A 23,275-nucleotide genomic window follows, 5' to 3' on the forward strand; every position below is an offset into this window, starting at 1 on the left:
CAACATTTAGAGATGTGGCTCTCTGACAGTTCAAGAGACACTTTTAATGAGGTTATGCAGATTTAACAGGATAATCAATGTTTGTGATGACTTCAATGTCGATCTTGTGTCTGTAATGTACTAACCAAGAGCATTAAGATTTGTTGATTCTACATCTATAGCTATGCTCTATGAGCCTCTGTGAAGTGTGTGGCAGAGGGTATGTCCCACTGTTCCAGTTATTAGAGCTTTTTCTGCTCCATTCACATATGGGACATGGGAAAAAATGAGTGTTTAAGTGCCTCTGTTCATGCTGTAATTAATCTAATGTTATACTCATGATCCCTCTGGGAGCATTATTTGTGTGTGTGTGTGTGTGGGAGGGATGTAATATATTTCTATGGTCATCATTTAAAGCTTGTTCTTGAAACTTCACTAGTAGATTTCTGGGATAGTTTCTGTGTATCTTCGTGAGTCTGTTAGTTCAGTTCTTTCAAACATCTCAGTAACATGAATTTTAAAATTTTCCCGGCGAATTGACTATTCAAACAAATTTCAGGCTTGCAGCCGGTCGTTGTTCAATACTTCGCACAATATTTCAACTGGGCACCTGCCGGTCATCTTCAGATGAGCTGTCGCAGACTGGCGAAAACGTCCTCCGTTCCACAATATATAGTGTATTGTAACTATGCTGAACATTGTATTTCTACTGGACATTCAATGGAGTATGAGAAAACAATGATTTTGTCCACAGCAACGTCTTTCTGGGACTCCATTATTAAAGAATCCGTAGAAATACGACTGGCGGAAAATCTGTTAAACCGTGACAGCGGCTACCAGCTGGACAGTGCATGGAATCCCATCATCTCCACGATTTGCTCAAATCGAAGACGACAGAGTGCGTCGACGGCCATGGCAAACAGCAACGCAGAGGGCGACTGAGTTCCGCTATTCCACCAGCGAGGGTGCTGCCAGCGGGCAGTGCGGTTCAACTATCAAGTTTTCGACGCATGTGCAGAATAGTTACAGTTCGCTATACATTGCGGAACAGTTCGCTATACATTGCGGAATGGAGGACATTTTCGCCAGTCTGCGACGGCTCACCTGAAGATGACTGGCAGATGCCCAGTTGAAATATCGTGCGAAGTATTGAACAACGACCGGCTGCAAGCCCGAAATTTGTTTGAACATCTCAGTGACACTCTCCCTGAGGCTAAACAAACCTGTGACCATTCATACTGCCCTTCTCCGCGTGTGTTCAATATACTTGCTAGTCTTCTTTTGTATGGGTCTCACACACTTGAGCAATATTCTAGTATGGTTAGCATGAGTGATTTGTAAGAAATCTCCTTTGTAGACTGACTACATTTCCATAGTACTCTACCAATAAATTGAAGTTTACCAACGACTTCATGCACAGTTGAGCCTTTGTGATCATTCCATTTCATGTCCATGTTAAGTGCTACACTCAGTTTTTTGTATTAGTTCCACTTTGGATTATTTCCCACAGTAAAATTCCAAATGAGGAGTGAAAGACTTGGTCCAAAAGCCATTAAAATTTGTTTTCAGACTGAACTATCCTCATTTATTGTTAAAGCTATCCTAATTTATTGTTAAAAATAGAATGAATTTACAAGTTGGGTTTTGATTGTGGAAGGAAATTGTAGATCAGAATTTTAAAAAGGCTTGATTATTTTGGGATGACACAGGAAAGAGATGGACATAGCAGAAAGTGTAAATAAGAAGTTAAACTTTTTCTTAAACAAACTCCTGCTGTACAGGGGTACTGTACTGTAGATGTTTCATTAATTTTCAGATCTGTAAATTTTTCAGAATGATACATGTGCACTATGATTGATGCATGAATTGAATCATAAACTCACCAAGTTTGCATTTTATGGTACACAAATGTTGTATGAGAGCCCCACTGGTCCCACAACACACATCAAGTTCATTCCATACCTTATGTAGCAACATACTGTCAGCGATCACCACAACAACATTGATGTGTTCTCTAAGCTGTTGCAGCCAGTGTTCTTGGTTGTGGGGGTATGTACCCCCCAAAAGAAAAATTACAAGGTATTAGTTCAGGTGATCTGGGGATCAAGGTATCAAATCCATATTATCCTCACCATTATGCCCAATCCTGTGAAGTGGAAGTTCATTGTTTAGGTTGTGATGAACATCAGTGCTACAATAAGGGGTGCTCCGTCTCATTAGAAGCTTAAATTTTCAGAATCAGCAGTCATTTGTGTAAACAACCACAGCTGCATCATATCAAAGTAATAGGTATCCATCACAGTCTTCTCACAGAAGAAAAACAGTCCATACAGCCTCATCTGTGACACTGCACAGAAAACATTAACATTCTGTGCTCTCATTCATGTGCCACAAGTTCACAAAAATTTTTAGTGTCCCATATTCATACATTGTAGCAATTAAACTTGCAGGTAAATGCAAAAGTGCTTCACTGGTGAATATTATCTTGAAGGCGAAATGTTCATCCTCAAGTGGTTCTTGCATTATGATGCAAAATTGAAGTCATCAGCTGTAATCTCCTGGTTTTAATTGTTGCACAAGCTGCAGATGATATGGTCTCAAATGTAAACTGCTGTCACAAAATCATCCACACAGTTTATTCCAAGTTTTTGTCTTGCACAGACCATTAATTTTTTGGACTGTGTATGAAAATTTCCCTTAACCTCTTCATGATTACATCTGGCACACTTGGTCGATTGGTACCTCTCTGTTTACAGAGATAACCAGGTGTCCCTAAATTTTTGATAGCAATGCATGATGCTCTGTTGATATGGCAATTCTTTTCTATAATTCCTTCTGCACGCACAGTGCAATGTGGTAACAGATAAACATTTCACATATTCCAATACACAAAAGGTCTTTTCTTACTTTGTTGCCATTTTGTCAAGGCACTGCACTTGTAATGCTATCTGGTGGGAAGTTTATGGTTCTATTCATGCATCCGTCATACTTGTACATGTAATACTTTGGAAAATATAGTGCTTTGAAACTGAGTGAATCGTTTACAGTAGCCCTGTACTGTGAGTATTGTTTTTCAGGAAGCAAACGAATGTAAAAAAGAGCAGAAACAGGGGCAAGTGACAGATGACTTCTGGTATTTAAAGCATAAAACACCATTACCACTAGTATTGTAAAATTCTCTTATCTGTTATTAATAAAAGTGTGATGCACAATACTCCAAAAATAAAGCAGAAACAATTCTGGAACACTATTAAACAAAGAGGAGGATTGATACAAAAATTACCAACACATTTTTTAAACACAAGGCAATGCATAAATATTCTTGGCAGCAGCATACTAGCAAACTTCATTCTATAATAGATTAGACACACATCAAAAAAAGTTTTGGATCACCCCATTTCCCAGAACTCCTGAAGATAGACATTGACTGTAGATATTGTATCACAGACAGTCCCTTTGACTGTTCAGAGATGTTACTAAACCTGCCCAAAGATGTAAACACCCATGAATGAGCATCACTTATTAGGCGGAGGGGCTCCGACAGCCAATCAGTTCCAGTTATTCTACCAGGAAGGAGGTACACGTCTCGTGTTGTCTGTAGTTCAACAATGCCTAGACGCTCAATACTGCGATCATGTCCACTCATGTCCGCATTGTTACTTTGTGCTAGGAAGAGCTCTCAACAAGGGAAGTGTCCAGTCGTCTCGGAGTGAACCAAAGCGATGTTGTTTGGACATGGAGGAGATACAGAGAGACAGGAACTGTTGATGACATACCTCACTCAGTCTACCCAAGGACTACTACTACAGTGGATGACCGCTACCTATGGATTATGGCTCAGAGGAGCCCTGACAGCAATGCCACCATGTTTAATAATGCTTTTTGTGCAGCTACAGGATGTTGTGTTACGACTCAAACTCTGCACAATAGGCTGCAAGATGTGCAACTTCACTCCTGACATCCATGGCAAAGTCCATCTTTGCAACCACAACACCTAGCAACATGGGCCCAACATTATGCCAAGTGGGCCACTCAGGATTGTCATCACATTCTCTTCACTGTTGAGTGTCGCATATGCCTTCAACCAGACAATCATCGGAGACATGTTTGGAGGCAACCCGGTCAGGCTGAACACCTTAGACACACTGTCCAGCAAGTGCAGCAAGGTGGGGAGGTTCCCTGATGTTTTTGGGGTGGCATGTTTGGAGGCAACCCGGTCAGGCTGAACACCTTAGACACACTGTCCAGCAAGTGCAGCAAGGTGGGGAGGTTCCCTGATGTTTTTGGGGTGGCATTATGTGGGGCCGACGTATGCCACTGGTGGTCATGGAAAGTGCTGTAGTGGCAGGAAGATATGTAAATGCTATCCTCCAACCAATAGTGCACCCATATCGGCAGCATACTGGCGAGGCATTCGTGCTCATGGACAACAATATGCGCCGCCATCGTGTGCATCTGGTGAATGACTTCCTTCAGGATAACGCCATCACTCAACTAGAGTGGCCAGCATGTTCTCCAGACGTGAACCCTATAGTAAAATTCCTGGTATTGATTGAAAAGGGCTGTTGATGGACAATGTGATCCACCAACCACTCTGAGGGATCTACGCCAAATTGCCCTTGACGAGTGAGACAATCTGGACCAACAATGCCTTGATGAACTTGTGGATAGTATGCCATGAGAAATACAGGCATGCATCAATGCTAAAGGACATGCTACTGGATATTAGAGGTACTGGTATGTACAGCAATCTGGACCACCACCTCTGAAGGTCTTACTGTATGGTGGTACATCATGCAATGTATGTTTTTCATGAGCAGTAAAAAGGGTAGAACTGACATTTATGTTGATCTCTGTTCCAGTTTTCTGTACAGGTTCTGGAACTCTCGGAACCAAGGTGATGCAAAACTTTTTTTGATGTGTCTATTATCAATAGAGTATAGATTTAAGTGTCAGGAAGTTCTTTCTGAAAGTATTTGTGTGGAGTGTAGCCGTGTATGGAAGTGAAACATGGACAATAAATAGTTAGACGAGAACAGAATAGAAGCTTCCAAAATGTGGTGCTACAGAAGAATGCTGAAGATAAGATGGGTAGATCACATAACTAATGAGGAGGTACCGAATAGAATTGAGGAGTAGAGTAATTTGTGGCACAAATTGACGAGAAGAAGGGATTGGTTAGTTCTGAGGCATCAAGTGATCACCAATTTAGTTGTGGAGGGGACCTTGCAGTGTAAAAATCGTAGAGGGAGACCAAGAGATGGGTACATTAAACATGTTCAGAAGGATGTAGGTTGCAGTGGTTACTCAGAGATGAAGAGGCTTGCAAACGTAGAGTAGTATGGAGAGCTGCATACAACCAGTCTGTGGACTGAAGACCACAGCAACAACGTCATTAGACAGACAAGTAGTTTCAAGGCAGCAGATGTTAAATCTTACAGAGGATCCCAGTGTGGATCAGACCATTATTTTGTAAAAATGAATAGTTTTTGGGCATGGAAGAATGCAAAGAATGAGTCTAACAACATTAAAATAAATTCTACTGAGAAAGCTCAAAATGTACACTTCAGTATTGACAGCCTACAAGATAAAAGTATACAAACGTTCTTTGCTGCTGGAATGGGGGGAGGAAACAAATAAACAAATAAACAAACATTGGAAGAATTTATAACATTAACCAGTGTATTACCCCAACCTTTAGGCAGCTAATATATGCAACATGTAATCTCAAGACTCCTTGCCATGTAAATGTTTGCTCTCATATAATCACTCCTTCCTCTCTCTCTCTCTCTTTCTCTCTCTTTCTCTTTCTCTCTCTCTCTCTTTCTTCTAAGAGTGTCATCTATGTATGATTTTACTGCTGTTGCCAAAATGATCATTGTAATTCAATCCTGTAACATTTTACCTAATTGTTATTAGCAAGTATGAAGTTTAAGCCATTTTAACATTTCACCTGATTGCATAAACGAGTACGAATGTTTAGCTGTTTTAACCTTTCAAAATTGGATTTATATACCACCTGAAGTACACACACATATATTTGACACCTCAAAACAAACACCTGCAAATGGTTTAAACGATTATTCTGTAATAATGTTGTTACGATGTATTTTCTTTGCACTTTGCGATTATGTCTTCTCTTCTGCTGTATGAACCTTGCACCCAGCTGATTCCAGACGCCATATTTGTTTACAAATGTGGCAGTATACATGTGAAGTGTTACGACAGAAAAAGGAACCTGTGACCACTGGAGGTACTCTAGTTTACTTATTAAAGTTTACCATTAGATATCAGTTCAATTTTTTGTCAAAAGTTATCCAAAACCATATTCTGAAATAGTGTCTTGTTTCTCCACTAGGCAGTGCCACAAGTTCCTCCAAAGCCCTAACACAACATACAGACATATGTAATACTAACTAATGTAAATCCACCCGATGATGGAGGTTTAAACCTTCGAAACGCGTCGTGGAAAAACTAGAAAAAATAAAACGGTGACTGGTAACAGTAAACTTGTTGTTTCATTTAATTGGAAGAATCATTTGAAGGAAGTACTGAAGAAATACACTGAAGTGTCAAAGAAACTGGTATAGGCATGTGTATTCAAATACAGAGATATGTAAACAGGCAGAATATGATGTTGTGGATTGCTATGCCTATATAAGACAGCAAGTGATCAAGATTTAAGTTAGTTTGAACGTGGTGCTATAGTCGGTGCATGAGTGACGGGACACAGGATCTTTGATGTAGTGATGAAGTTGGGATTTTCCCGTACGACCATTTCACAAGTGTACCATGAATATCAGGAACCCGGTAAAACATCAAATCTCTGACAGTGCTGCAGCCGGAAAGAGATCCTGCAAGAACGGGACCAACAATGACTGAAGAGAATCATTCAATATGTGATAGAAGTGCAACCCTACTGCAAATTGCTGCAGATTTCAGTGCTGGGGCATCAACAAGTGTCAGCGTGTGAAACAGTCAAAGAAACATATTTGAAATGGGCTTTCGGAGCCAAAGGCCCACCCATGTACCCTTGATGACTGCATGACACAAAGCTTTACACCTTGCCTGGGCTTGTAAACACCGACATTGGACTGTTGATGACAGGAAACATGTTGCCTGGTCAGATGAGTCGTGTTTCAAACTGTATAGAGCGGATGGACGTGTATGGGTATGGACACAACTTCATGAATTCATGGACCTTGCTCGTCAGCGGGGGACTGTTCAAGCTGTTGGAGGCTCTATAATGGTGTGGGACGTGTGAAGTAGGAGTAAGATGGGACTCCTTTCAAGATATGACTCTGACAGATGACACGTATGTAAGCATCCTGTCTGATCACCTGCATCCATTCACGTCCATTGTGCATTCCGATGGACTTGGGAAATTCCAGCAGGACAATGTGACACCCCACATGTCCAGAATTGCTACAGAGTGGCTCCAGGAACACACTTCTGAGTTTAAACACTTCTGATGGCTACCAAACTCCCCAGACATGAACATAATTGAGCATATCTGGGATGCCTTGCAATGTGCTGTTCAGAAGAGATCTCCACCCCGTCATGCTCTTGTGGATTTATGGACAGCCCTGCAGGATTCATGGTGTCAGTTCCCTCCAGCACTACTTTGGACATTAGTTTAATCCATGCCACATCGTGTTGCAGCACTTCTGCATGCTCAGCCCCACACGATATTAGGCAGAGGTACCAGTTTCTTTGGGTCTTCAGTGTATATGAATATATAAAATCCAATGTTATAAGTATAACAACTGAGGTGCTGTGCATAAGGGGAAACAACAACAGCCATACAGCAGAATGGTGGTTGGAGGAAAAAGAGGTGGTAGTTAAAGAAAAGAGGAACGCATTCAACTGAAGGTTGAATGATAAATCAGAAGTAACAAGAACAATCTACAAGGAAAAGAAGAATGAAGTGATAAAAAAAAGGATAGCAAAGAATGAAGCATGGGAATGGTCATGTGCCAATTCAATAGCAAACTAGGATTTGGGAGAGCGAAAGAAGCATGGCCAATATTAAAAGGACTTCGATCAGAGACAAAATCCAAAACCAGTCTTTGACTGATAACACTGAAAGAATGGGACAAATATTTGCAGAAATTATGAAATGAGGATGGAGATAAGTATCTGGAGGAAGGAACAGTGGAAGAAAAGGAACAGGAAGGGGAGGAAATCCAAGTTTTAGAAAGTGAGGTGAGTAAGGTATTAAGAACATGGAAGAATGGTAAAGCACCTGGACCAGGCAGTATCAATCTGGAGCTCTTAAAATATGGTGGTGACAAAATTGTGGAACTAGCAACACAGCTAGTCAATAAAATGTTACGTGGAGTTTCAGTACTCAAGGAAATGAAGCTGGGCTATATTAATACTATATTTAAGAAAGGGGATTGCTGAAGCTGCTTGAACTATTGTGGAATTCGTGTTATAAACACTTTAGTGAGAAATTTTGGGAAAATAACTACTCAGGAAGAACAATGTGGTTTCAAAGCCGGTAGATCATGCATTGACCATTTTTTCGCATTAGAACAGATCTTAGAGAAACATAGGGAAAATAAATAAAAAAGTATAGGATTAATTATCATAGATTTTGAAAAAGAATGTGATATTGTCCTGAGAAAACAACTTTGAAGAGCATTACATGTGGCAAAAATAAAGGATCCTTTAATTGATATAATACAAGAAGTATATAGAGATAACATATGTCAAGTGAAAATTGGTAGTACACTTTCAGAGAAATTTAGAACAAGCAAGGGTCTGTTACAAGACTGTCACCAACATTATTTAAAGTCTATGTAGACATCAGTAATAAAACATGGTCTCATAAATGCAATGGGATGGGGCTAGAAATTAAAGATGGAGTTCATTTACATCACCTACTATTTGCTGATGATCAAGTAGTTATAGCACAAGATGGGGAGGATGCAGATTATATATGTAGAAAATTAGCAATGGAATACATAAACTGGGGATTGAAGATTAATCACTGGTGATCCAGGTGACTTATACGTAGAGGGAAAGAAAATTAAGAAGGTTAACACTTTCTGTTGTTTGGGATCCATTTTAGAGATGGAGCGAAAATCAGAGGTAGAACTTAATAAAAGAATTAGCAGAGGAAGGAAGGTGATTGGGATGCTCAACTCAATCTTATGAAACAGAAATATAATAAACTGAACCAAAAAATCATATATAAATCGATACTAGAGAGAGTAGTTATGTATGGAATGGAGACTTGTACTACTAATCTGAAACCCATAAAAAACTGCAAGCAGTAGAAATGGACTTCTGGAGAAGATCAGCAAAAATTTCTACAAAAGAGAAAGTAAGAAATGATAAAATAATAAAGAGAATGGAAATAAGAGAACGAATACATGATGTGGTGGACAGAAGGAAGTTACAATGGTATGGGCATGTAGGAAGAATAGAGGAAGCCAGAATTCTGAACTGGAAGGAAAGAAGAGAAGGGGATGCCCTGTGATCACCTGGCTCCAAAATGTACGATTAACGATGAGAAGAGTTTGTGCAGAGGTAGAAGATATACAAAATTGAAACACCTGGAGGGACATCCTGAGGAGATAAATTAAGATTCTATGCAACAGATGTAATAATTTCTGGGTATTTGTTATGTTGGAGAATAACCTTTGTATGGAGGAAAAGCTCAATAAATAAAATTATAAGGAATGATACATACAAAATTAATCCCCACAAAATAGTTGTGGCAAAAATGTGTGCACATTGACATTGTGTGTTTGTAATCAATAAGTATTTCCTGACAAATATTCTGTAGTAATAATTTGTGCCTTTTCTCTGGTACATAAGTGCTTTTATTCTCTATTTTGCAATAAATAGTCAGTTTTCCATTTCTGTGTGACCTGTTTCAAAAAATGATTGATCAGTTCACCCTATGTTTAGATAGTTCTTGTACACAGCAGTACACATAGAAGTAAATGTAGAGTTCTTCTGCAGAACCACACATCCATCTGATAGCATTCTTATTTGTGCGTAGGTTGATTGTCATGCATGGCAGTTTCAGTCAGTTCATTTTTACTATCTGATCTTTTCATAAATAACAAATGCCATTTCTATTTACCAGGTGTTGCTTGGTCAAATTATACTGTGCCAATTTTCTCAGACAAATATCTGGCCATGAAGTTCCTTTGGAATGATCAAGACAGCTTGTAGGTCAAAATTTATGACCACAACACTTGGCGCACAATGTCCTTGAATTTTGCCTTCATTGCGCTTATTTTGAGCCAGATCTTGTCATTGCAAATGTCTGTCATGATCTTGCTTCAGCTGCTTCTCATCCTCTATCAAAAACCTAATTGTTGTACTATTTATGACACTAGTTTCTCTTTTCATCATTTTCAGTTTATGTATGTCCACAGTAATGCAATATTTTAGAAACTGAGCAAGAAAAATTGTGGCAGACCGGCACAATGTAGGTGCACAGGTGTGTGTGTGTATATATATAACATTCCACGTGGGAAAAATATATATAAAAAACAAAAATGCTGTGACATACCAAACGAGAAAGCGTTGGTAGATAGACACAATAAAAAACACACAGACACACACACAAATATCAAGTTTTCACAACCCAAGGTTGCTTCATCAGGAAAGAGGGAAGGAGAGGGAAAGATGAAAGGATGTGGGTTTTAAGGGAGAGGGTAAGGAGTCATTCTAATCCCAGGAGTGGAAAGACTTACGTTAGGGGGAAAAAAGGACAGGTATATGTGCGGATGGATATGTGTGTGTGTGCGAGTATATACCTGCCTTTTTTCCCCCTAATGTAAGTTTTTCCGCTTCCATGATTGGTATGACTCCGTACCCTCTCCCTTAATACCCACATCCTTTCGTCTTTTCCTCCCCTTCCCTCTTTCCTGATGAAGCAGTCGTTGGTTGCGAAAGCTAGAATTTTGTGTGTATGTTTGTGTTTGTTTGTGTGTCTATCGACCTGCCAGCCCTTTTGTTTGGTAAGTCACATCATCTTTGTTTTTAGATATATTTTTCCCATGTGGAATGTTTCCCTCTATTATATGAAAAGATGATGTAACTTACCAAATGAAATCGTTGGTATGTTGATGAACACACAAATATTTTCCCACGTGGAATGTTTCCTAATAGAGGGAAACATTCCATGTGGAAAAATATATCTAAAAACAAAGATGATGTGACTTACCGAACGAAAGCGCTGGCAGGTCGAAAGACACACAAACAAACACAAACACACACACAAAATTCAAGCTTTCGCAACAAACTGTTGCCTCATAAGGAAAGAGAGAAGGAGAGGGAAAGATGGAAGGATGTGGGTTTTAAGGGAGAGTGTAAGGAGTCATTCCAATCCCGGGAGCGGAAAGACCTACCTTATGGGGAAAAAAGGACGGGTATACACTCGCACACACACACATGTCCAACCACACATATACAGACACAAGCAGACATCTCACAAGCAGACATATTTAAAGACAAAGAGTTTGGGCAGAGATGTCAGTCGAGGCGGAAGTGAAGAGGCAAACTCTTTGTCTTTAAACTCTTTGTCTTTAAATATGTCTGCTTGTGAGATTTCTGCTTGTGTCTGTATATGTGTGGATGGATATGTGTGTGTGCAAGTGTATACCCGTCTTTTTTTCCCCCTAAGGTAAGTCTTTCCGCTCCCGGGATTGGAATGAATCCTTACACTCTCCCTTAAAACCCACATCCTTTCGTCTTTCCCTCTCCTTCCATCTTTCCCGATGAGGCAACAGTTTGTTGCGAAAGCTTGAATTTTGTGTGTGTGTTTGTGTTTGTTTGTGTGTCTTTCGACCTGCCAGCGCTTTCGTTTGGTAAGTCACATCATCTTCGTTTATATATATATATATATATATATATATATATATACACACACACACACACACACTCTGGGTGTTACAAAAAGGTACGGCCAAACTTTCAGGAAACATTCCTCACACACAAAGAAAGAAAATATGTTATGTGGTGGAGATGTGTCCGGAAACGCTTACTTTCCATGTTAGAGCTCATTTCATTACTTCTCTTCAAATCACATTAATCATGGAATGGAAACACACAGCAACATAACGTACCAGCATGACTTCAACACTTTGTTACAGGAAATGTTCAAAATGTCCTCTGTTAGCGAGTATACATGCATCCACCCTCTGTCGCATGGAATCCCTGATCCCTGATGCGGTGATGCAGCCCTGGAGAATGGCATATTGTATCACAGCCATCCACAATACGAGCACGAAAAGTCTCTACATTTGGTACCAGGGTTGCGTAGACAAGAGCTTTCAAATGCTCCCATAAATGAAAGTCAAGAGGGTTGAGGTCAGGAGAGCGTGGAGGCCATGGAATTGGTCCGCCTCTACCAATCCATCGGTCGCCGAATCTGTTGTTGAGAAGCGTACGAACACTTCGACTGAAATGTGCAGGAGCTCCATCGTGCATGTTGTGTCGTACTTGTAAAGGCACATGTTCTAGCAGCACAGGTAGTGTATCCCATATGAAATCATGATAGCGTGCTCCATTGAGCATAGCTTGAAGAACAAAACTAAAATGAGCTCTAAATGGAAATTAAGCGTTTCTGGACACAAGTCCACATAACATCTTTTCTTTATTTGTGTGTGTGGAATGTTTCCTGAAAGTTTGGCCGAACCTTTTTGTAACGCCCTGTATATTTGCTTGTGTCTGTATATGTGTGGATGGATATCTGTATGTGTGAAAATGTATACCCGTCCTTTTTTCCCCCTAAGGTAAGGCTTTCTGCTCTCGGGATTGGAATGACTCCTTACCCTCTCCCTTAAAACCCACATCCTTTCGTCTTTCCCTCTCCTTCCCTCTTTCCTGATGAAGCAACCGAGGGTTGAGAAAGCTGGAATTTTGTGTGTATGTTTGTGTTTGTTTGTGTGTCTGTCAACATACCAACACTTCCGTTTGGTAAGTTACATCATCTTTGGCATTCCATATGGGAAAAACACAACCACCTAACCTTTGTGCACATCATTGTCTACCAAACAAAGTTCACCACAGGATCAACATAGGCCAGCTATAACCAACACTTTTTCGCCTTTTTTCACACCAGATGTCCAGTTGCTTTCTAGTTCACCTTTATCTCTCCCTATATATTCTTATTTTCATTTTCATTTCAGCCTCATGTTACACTTTCCACCTTCTAATACCATGTCCCCCTCACAACATCCCCACACCGACCCCATTAAGTTTTATTTACATTCCCTCCGCAAACATGCCCTCGCCCTAGCCAGATTACACTCCCATATTTTATTTTCTCAGGCTTGTCTGACATTTGGCATTACCCCCAAAGGCCTCACACTTAAAGTTCCCATCTCTGGCTGTAACCCTTCTTTCCATCAGTCCCTATACCAGTTCCAAACTGAGCAATCCATTGCCCTCACCCACCTAATCCTTCACCTACACATCAACTCAGCCAATGAACACACCCGTCAACTCCTATCCTTAATAAAAGTCCTTAATCTTTCCTCTCCCACATCCACACCGGCTGTTCAGAGCATCCTCCTACAGGCAAACCGCAAATTAGAACAGCATGCCACCCTCCACCTCAAATACTATCCAATCTCCTGGTTTCCCACCTCCGGAAAGGCAACTCACTCACCCTTCACAACCTTTCCAGCAAACCTCAACCTCCTCTCATTGCACACAGACCCAGTTTCCCCCATCTACTCAATCTCCCACTTCCAGCTCCGCTCCCCCCAAAACCTCAAAATTCCAATCAACACAATCTGGAACCACAACACCCTAATTCAGTAGTTAACCTTTCCTCCAAACCTCTCTCCCAATCCGAAACCTCTGTCCTATCCAAAGGCCTCACCTTCAGCCCCACTCCCAGATTCAACCAAACAGCCCTTGTCAAAGATTTACTGTCCTACACCTGTACTCTCTGCTGGAAATATCACTTTGCCATGAAGAAAAATGATCCTAATCCTACTCCTAATTATCCAACTCCCCAAGACACTATCCAAATTGAACTCTGCCTGGAACAGTTCTGTCCTCCGTCACAGCGGGTCCCACCTCCTCTTCCTCAAAATCACCCTCTCCAAACCTTCCAGGAATTTCTGACTTCCAGCCTTGCCTCTCAATCCTTCTTAAAAAACCTTAATGCTACTCCCAACATCACCACTGCTGAAGCCCAGGCTATCCGTGATCTGAAGGCTGACCAATCCATTGTCATTCTTCCAGCGGACAAGGGTTCCACGACTGTGGTACTTGATCGTCGGGAGTATGTGGCTGAGGGACTGCGTCAGCTTTCACACAACACTAGATACAAAGTTTGCCAAGGTAATCCCATTCCTGATGTCCAGGCAGAGCTTCAGGGAATCCTCAGAAGCTTAGGCCCCCTACAAAACCTTTCACCTGACTCCATCAACCTCCTGACCCCACCAACACCCCAAACCCCTACCTTCTACCTTCTTCCTAAAATTCACAAACCCAATCATCCCGGCCGCCCCATTGTAGCTGGTTACCAAGCCCCCACAGAACGTATCTCTGCCTACGTAGATCAACACCTTCAACCCATTACAAGCAGTCTCCCATCCTTCATCAAAGACACCAACCACTTTCTCGAACGCCTGGGATCCTTACCCAGTCTGTTACCCCCCGTAAACCATCCTTGTAACCATTGATGCCACTTCCTTATACACAAATATTCCGCATGTCCAGGGCCTTGCTGCGATGGAGCACTTCCTTTCACGCCGATCAGCTGCCACCTTACCTAAAATCTCTTTCCTCATTACCTTCATCCTGACCCACAACTTCTTCACTTTCGAAGGCCAGACATACCAACAATTAAAGGGAACAGCCATGGGTACCAGGATGGCCCCCTTGTACGCCAACCTATTCATGGGTTGCTTAGAGGAAGCCTTCCTGGTTACCCAGGCCTGCCAACCCAAAGTTTGGTACAGATTTATTGATGACATCTTCATGATCTGGACTCGTAGTGAAGAAGAACTCCAGAATTTCCTCTCCAACCTCAACTCCTTTGGTTCCATCAGATTCACCTGGTCCTACTCCAAATCCCATGCCACTTTCCTTGACGTTGACCTCCACCTGTCCAATGGCCAGCTTCACACGTCCGTCCACATCAAACCCACCAACAAGCAACAGTACCTCCATTATGACAGCTGCCACCCATTCCACATCAAACAGTCCCTTCCCTACAGTCAAGGTCTTCGTGGCAAACGAATCTGCTCCAGTCCGGAATCCCTGAACCATTACACCAACAACCTGTAAACACTTTCACATCCCGCAACTACCCTCTTGACCTGGTACAGAAGCAAATAACCAGAGCCACTTCCTCATCTCCTCAAACCCAGAACCTTCCACATAAGAACCCCAAAAGTGCCCCACTTGTGACAGGATACTTTCCGGGACTGGATCAGACTCTGAATGTGGCTCTCCAGCAGGGATGCGACTTCCTCAAATACTGCTCTGAAATGAGATCCATCCTTCATGAAATCCTCCTCACTCCACCAAGAGTGTCTTTCCACCATCCACCTAACCTCCATAACCTCTTAGTTCATCCGTATGAAATCCCCAAACCACCTTCCCTACCTTCCGGCTCCTACCCTTGTAGCTGCCCCCGGTGTAAAACCTGTCCCATGCACCCTCCCACCACTACCTACTCCAGTCCTCTAACCCGGAAGGTGTACAAGATCAAAGGCAGAGCCACGTGCGAAAGCACGCACGTGATGTACCAACTGACCTGCCTACACTGTGAAGCTTTCTATGTGGGAATGACCAGCAACAAACTGTCCATTTGCATGAATGGACACAGGCAGACAGAGTTTGTTGGTAATGAGGGTCACCCCCTGGCTAAACATGCCTTGGTGCATGGCCAGCACATCTTGGCACAGTGTTACACCGTCCGGGTTATCTAGATACTTCCCACTAACACCAGCTTGTCAGAACTCCGGAGATGGGAACTTGCCCTTCAGTATATCCTCTCCTCTTGTTATCCGCCAGGCCTCAACCTCCGCTAATTTCAAGTTGCCGCCGCTCGTACCTCACCTGTCTTTCAACATCTTTGCCTCTGTACTTCTGCCTCGACTGACATCTCTGCCCAAACTCTTTGCCTTTACAAATGTCTGCTTGTGTCTGTGTATGTGCGGATGTATATGTGTGTGTGTGCGAGTGTATACCTGTCCTTTTTTCCCCCAAGGTAAGTCTTTCCCCTCCCGGGATTGGAATGACTCCTTACCCTCTCCCTTAAAACCCACATCCTTTCATCTTTCCCTCTCCTTCCCTCTTTCCTGATGAAGCAACTGTTGGTTGCGAAAGCTAGAATTTTGTGTGTATATTTGCGTTAGTTTGTGTGTCTGTCGACCTGCTAGCACTTTCATTTGGTAAGTCATATCAGCTTTGTTTTTAGATATATTTTTCCTACATGGGGAAAGTGCTGGCAGGTCGATAGACACACAAACAAACACAAACATACACACGAAATTCAAGCTTTTGCAACAAACTGTTGCCTCATCAGGAAAGAGGGAAGGAGAGGGAAAAACGAAAATATGTGGGTTTTAAGGGAGAGGGTAAGGAGTCATTCCAATCCCGGGAGCGGAAAGACTTACCTTAGGGGGAAAAAAGGACGGGTATACACTCGCACACACACACATATCCATCCACACATATACAGACACAAGCAGACATATTTGGTCTTTAAATATGTCTGCTTGTGTCTGTGTATGTGTGGATGGATATGTGTGTTTGTGCGAGTGTATAGCCGTCCTTTTTTCCCCCTAAGGTAAGTCTTTCCACTCCCGGGATTGGAATGACTCCTTACCCTCTCCCTTAAAACCCAAAACCTTTCGTCTTTCCCTCTCCTTCCCTCTTTCCTGACGAGGCAACCGTTGATTGCGAAAGCTAGAATTTTGTGCGTAGGTTTGTGTTTGTTTGTGAGTCTATCGACGTGCCAGCGCTTTCGTTTGGTAAGTCACATCATCTTTGTTTTTATATATATATATATATATATATATATATATATATTGTCTTTAAATATGTCTGCTTGTGTCTGTGTATGTGTGGATGGATATGTGTGTTTGTGCGAGTGTATAGCCGTCCTTTTTTCCCCCTAAGGTAAGTCTTTCCGCTCCCGGGATTGGAATGACTCCTTACCCTCTCCCTTAAAACCCACATCCTTTCGTCTTTTCCCTCTCCTTCCCTCTTTCCTGATGAGGCAACAGTTTGTTGCAAAAGCTTGAATTTTGTGTGTATGTTTGTGTGCCTGTTGACCTGCCAGCACTTTCATTTGGTAAGTCACATCTTTGTTTTTTGATATATATTTCCTACGTGGAATGTTTCCCTCTATTATAACCATATATATATATATATATATATATATATATATATATATGTGTGTGTGTGTGTACCCCAGCTCGTCACGGGATCATTTTGAAGCAAAGTTTTCATTATTTTTTGCATGTGCCTATCGACACCTCAACACGTTTGCTATTCAGTGCTTAATATTTTCGAAATGGTTATATAAAAATTGTTTGATGGCACTCCTGGTGAACACACAGAGGAAATTAAATGCACAAATAACATGAATTTCAAGGCAAACATTACCTGAAGTGGTACATATTTTTTTTAATAAATGTTAAAGATTCTTATCTTCTTATGCAGCGGAATATGTAATGATGGTTCATCTGAGGTCAATCATGCCTTGGTGCACTTCATAGTGAGCTGTCAGTCGTCGATAGTGTAGGTTCACAAAATAGTTGATACAAACATTTATCCTTTACTGCTGACACAATCACAGATAGTGCTTTATCCAGTTACTTTATTTGTCTGGCTGATGACCACAAAACATAGACAAATAAAATGTGGTAATAGGTGCAATGTATTTCTTGATATCCTGTCTTTTTCCTTTAACTCCTCTTAAATAGTAGGTCTACTCAGTTATAAGGAATGCCAGTTTAGTTAGAAAAAAATTAATTGTGATCTTTTTTCATTGCTACTACGTAAAAATACAGTCCAGTTATTTCTGATAATGTATAATATATTTTAGTATAACTGATGTTGTATTTTACTCACTGGAGCTATTTAACGAGTCTCGTTCATTTTTTTGATAACTTATTCCAGTGAAACAAGAAAAAACAATTAACAATAATCATAATTAAAAAGCAACATTGAATACAATTGTCATAAAGCTCATTCTCACAGTATCTTTGGTCTGCACATTAATTACAACACTGGTCCGTCTACAATATGCTGCAAACAATTCTCAGTTGTCATCCACAGCCCTCAACAGGCCATATGTTGGAGACAGAGGGAGGCAGGAGGTGATTTAACAATGAGAACCAAATCTTTCAGAAAGAAAAATTAAACACATTAAATAAGAATCTGTTATGACATGGTATCTGTCAAAATTGCCATACAGATGCAAATCATACTAAGTGTGACAGTACCTGTTATTGCACCAGCAATAGTACTATAAACATCTGTGTCAATAATTTTGACAGCCCAATATTATGATTATGAATAAATATATTTAATAACCCTCCATTTGGTAAATGTTATCATTTCTAAAATAATATATTTCTTTTATATAATGAATCCTAAATTGTATTTTTTGAGTATTTGCCTGTATTCTGGAAGAGACAGTCTTTGCAGTAGTTTACTACTGAAGACTGTTCAGAAGAAAGATCTTACAGAGAGGAAGGCAGATATTCTTCACCCTCGATGCTGTTGTCTTCTCCATCCACAGAGGAACTGGGAGTGTTAGCAACTTCCACGTTTCCAGAGCCCTCCAGCTGCTGAAGTTCATAATCATTGAGACCTGGTACCAAGGAAGGCAGGCTTGGGTTCAATTGTGGACGAGGCCATAATCAATTACTGTTGGTTAGTTTATTTTTCAGTCACGTAAGCTTTATTTGGAAACAACAAGAAGTAAAAGGTGACAATAAATTAGTAAGTGTCCCATGGCTGAAGGCCTTGATGACAAGAAATTCAAACTATTTCGTGGCTGAAGGCGCCAATAATGATAATTTAAAACTGTTTAATGGATGAAGGCCTGAATAGCAATCTTTTAAGAACCATTAACTTCTTCAACTTGCAATTACACTTGTTAAAATATTTTTAAAGAACAATCATCAAAATCTCACTGCTAGAATACAGTTGTCTAATTAAAATTTTAAGACAAGTAACACTAATGCCCGAAGGCCTTAGCGACAACAAATTAAACTATTTCTTGGCTGAAGGCCCCAATAGTAATAATTTAAAAATGGTTTCACGGCTGAAGGCCTGAATAGCAGTCTTTTAAGAACCAGTTAAACATCTTCAAACTCGAATTTACAATCATTAAATTTATTTATTTATTTATTTATTTTTTTTTTAAGAAAACAGTTATCAAATTTGACCAAACCAAGGTGGAAGGGGGGGGGGAGTGTCACAGATGTTGCTCCAAGATTCGCCCTGGAAAAGTCCCTCAAAAGCTTTGCAAGTGATGAGACAGGCAGCCAAGAGTTGCATTCACTTCACGAGATGGTAACTCAGACTAGTGGCAGTTAAACCCTTGACCAATAATCATTTGCCAAATCTACCTAATGTATGATGACCAATGCAACAATGGAATAACACACCCAAGTCGGAACCAGCGGCCAGCACTACGTCTTCAGACACCAGTGTTTAGAGCAACCGGAAGCAAAAAGGCCCATTCAACTTAAATTTCCTGGGTCCTGTTGACAACAAAATTGTACCATATTTACTCGAATCTAAGCCGCACTTGTATCTAAGCCGCACCTGAAAAATGACACTCGAAATCAAGGAAAAAAAATTTTCCCGAATCTAAGCCGCACCTGAAATTTGAGACTTGAAATTCAAGAGGAGAGAAAAGTTTTAGGCCACACCTCCAAATCGAAACAATGTTGGTCCATTGTAATATGAGACACAATTTAGGTCGAATGAATGATGATACAGCTACAGTAGTTTGGTTCAAGTCGTAAGCTTAGCAGTTAAGCTATACCAGGTAGCCATTGCTATGCATCAGCCACTCTGTCCATATTTATTCGGGTACCCTTCCTTTTTCATGTGCTTCATCTGGTTTGAATTGATTGCTTATTTTTCTTTGATATGATAAGTGACGTTCTCTTTGTTATATTTGTTTATGTCACTCTAAGGTAAAAATGTGTTACTATACTGTGTCATGCACTGTTTTCTGTGTTTATGGCCTGTCGCCGCTCGCAGCATGGCTTGCTTTTGTGCACGCTACCACCGCTTTTTTTAAAAAAAAAAGAAGGAGAGGAATCATCTCATTAGCGAAACAATGGCAAGAGACTGCTATTTGTTGTTACTTACACTGCTGCTTTCTTTGATAATGATCAACAAGAACCAAATAATAGAATGCATATGATAGAAGATGTTCTGAACGAGAGTTTAGCGAAAATGTTTCTCCGTTTGAAAATCTTTGCAGACGCCTCTTTAGTACATTACATTCTGCACAGAAATTAGAGGCATCTTAGATTTAAAAATCTAGTCAATTGCCGTGCTTCATTTATGACTGTATCACTATTAGGCACAAGACTGGAACAACATGGGGATGTGGAGCGAGCACTTTGAGAACTTCAGCACTAGCCCTTGTCTACAGAGTAGCTGAATACTGTTCACCAGTCTGGAGGAGAAGTGCACACATATCTAAAGTGGATGTCCAGCTGAGGGAGACAATGCGTATAATCTCGGGAACACTCAGGGCCACCCCCTGTGCAAGGCTTCCTGTACTAGCGAACATAGAGCCTCCAGAAATCAGGCGATCACAGCTAGCCCTAAAAACCTACAGGAAAATTATAGACAACCTGGACCTCCCTATCCACCAAGGTCTGACACCGACAAACAGGCTTAAATCCAGATCACCCTTTTGGGAAATCAGTGAAGAACTACAAGCCTTTGAGCCGAGAACAGCCTGGAACGAAGTATGGTTGGCAAGTGAATTTAAGAACAAAAATTTAGTACATGATCCGAACAAGAAGATTGATGGCTTCAACCTACCAAGAAGAGTGTGGACAGCTCTAAACCGGGTCAGAACGAGTGTTGGGAGATGTAAACACCTGATGAACAAGTGGGGCCTGGCAGACAGCGCTGTATGTGAGTGCGGTGAAATACAGACAATGGACCATCTACTCGTGTGCAAAGTGTATGGCTATGGTGGTGAACTCATGGACATACATAGACTCAGTGACTCAGCCATAGAGTGGCTCAAAAACATATCTAATATAGTGTAGAATTATATTGTTTTCTTTTTTAGTATATAGTGATAAGAATATTGTAAATTATGCCTCTGTGATGCCGAACGAGTAAATAAATAAATAAATAAACAAAAGGCACAAGAATAATACGAATATAAACATGACATGATATGTATATTCTTCCGCGTTTGCTGTTGTCTCACTCTAGTTTTGTAGTTTATTAGGCAGACAGGTTTTAAAAGAGATAGCAGCTAACACGAAAGAATACAAGGCAAAATGTTTATATTCGTACTATTCTTATGGTGAAGAGAATATTGCATGTGATTCACAATTCATAAAAGTTCCTATTAGCAACCGTCTCTTTTCACAGGTAAGAAAAAATTCAGAAAGCAGAGTTGGCCAAATTGACAAATATCCCAAACAGTCTTGCCAGTGGGATTTTCATAGTACATTGAAATGCTGCTAAATTCGAAGATGAACAATAATTAATTTGTATTTACTTCGTTGGCTAATGTATGAAAATGCAGTGGTTGAAACTCGGGGCGGAGAAAAAAGCTTGTCTTCCACTTTTTTTTTTAAATTTATTTACTGATGCAGAGGTTTTGGCGCCAGTATTTATCTTTGTGCCTGCAAAGAATGGCTGTGTAGCACTACATATATTCGGCGACAGAAGTTAGTTGTGGCGGCACCTACCAACATTTTTCAGAACTTCTGCTTTGTACTGGATTCTAAGCCGCAGGCTGTTTTTTTGATTACAAAAACCAGAAAAAAAGTGCGGCTTGGATTTGAGTAAGTACGGTACCCCTCGCGACTACCGCCTTTCCTTCTGGCAGTGCATGCGTGCTGCCAGTGGTCCCGGCATGTTCTTGCACTGCGCGTATCTGGCTGCTCGTCCGTCCCCAAGCGAACTGCCAACTCCCATGGCAAGGAACCACCACAACGTCGCCCCGAAGCTTAGTACCACCATTACTAGATATCGATAACCGCCGCTGCTGCCACTAGCAGACAGTCAACGCTTGCAAATGGAGTCGCACCAATGAACACAAGAAGAAAAAGATGACAACTGTAACTATACCAACTAAACAATGCCAACCTAGCTACGGCACCAATGCGAGCCGCAGCATGGCTCAATCTTCATTTTCAAATCAGTGTTGTTCAGTAACATCTTATCAGATTCACTCTCATAGTTTGAAGTGTCAGTTTACTGTTTTTGTTCAAGTGTAAGATGACCCTGAATGTAAGATGACCCCCCCCCCCCCCCCCTCTTTTTTAAGAGGCTCCTTGGAAATAATTTATTTTTAACATATTCCGTCTAACCAAAATAATAAACTTTTCTATATTACACCTATTCTACACTTATGCCATTTATTCATTGTCTGCATTTTGATAACACAAGGAGAAATAAAACAGACAAAAAGGAATTGTTTCTATCAATTTTTTTTTCTCTGCCATTTTTGTTTACTTAGCCTGAGGTATCACTATTTTTACACAACATCATCATCATCCTAACAAGACAGCTGTGAAACTTATATCTTCGTTGTCATAAATATTTGGCTATTTATTCCAAATATGATGCGATTGCTCGTTATGGTGGGATCCGAGATCAAAGACTTTTTTGTTTTGTTTTAAACATGTAACGGATTTTACTTCTGTACTGATGTGAAAATGTCTCTTGCTTTCGAGCATATCATCTGCTCGCTGCTCTCTCATTGGCTTTATATAAGCGGCAGCTTACAAACACCCCTGTCATTCCCATCCATCATAACTCATGGTGAGTGTTGACAACAGTGTTGCACGAAGTACATAAGTACCCCACTGGCCCCATTCTAAACTTTTAGCATGTCCCGCAGAGATGTATGCTGTTGTTGAGTATTTGTCCAATTTTAAAGTCAGTTCGTTTCCAAGTACAAACAGATTACAGAAAACTGCAGTTTAAATGTGTTAGATGTTCATAAGATGCCAAAGTACATAGTATAAATTCCCATAGTTTGCTGCACAACAAAATTTGCTGCCCACTCCCCACTGTTCCCCCCCTCACCCCACTTTATTGTAGTTTCCCCTCCAAGCCTACTGTAGTG

General features: G+C 40.8%; 1 protein-coding gene across 1 annotated transcript in view; it reads left to right on the forward strand.

Annotated features, from left to right (window-relative positions):
- LOC124619703 (dynein axonemal heavy chain 2) overlaps positions 1-23,275 on the forward strand; it is a 1,014,172-nt gene that overhangs the window by 503,716 nt on the left and 487,181 nt on the right. The gene's annotated exons all lie outside the window — the stretch shown is intronic.

Source organism: Schistocerca americana, chromosome 6 (assembly GCF_021461395.2).
Source record: "Schistocerca americana isolate TAMUIC-IGC-003095 chromosome 6, iqSchAmer2.1, whole genome shotgun sequence".
NCBI classification, from domain to species: domain Eukaryota; kingdom Metazoa; phylum Arthropoda; class Insecta; order Orthoptera; family Acrididae; genus Schistocerca; species Schistocerca americana.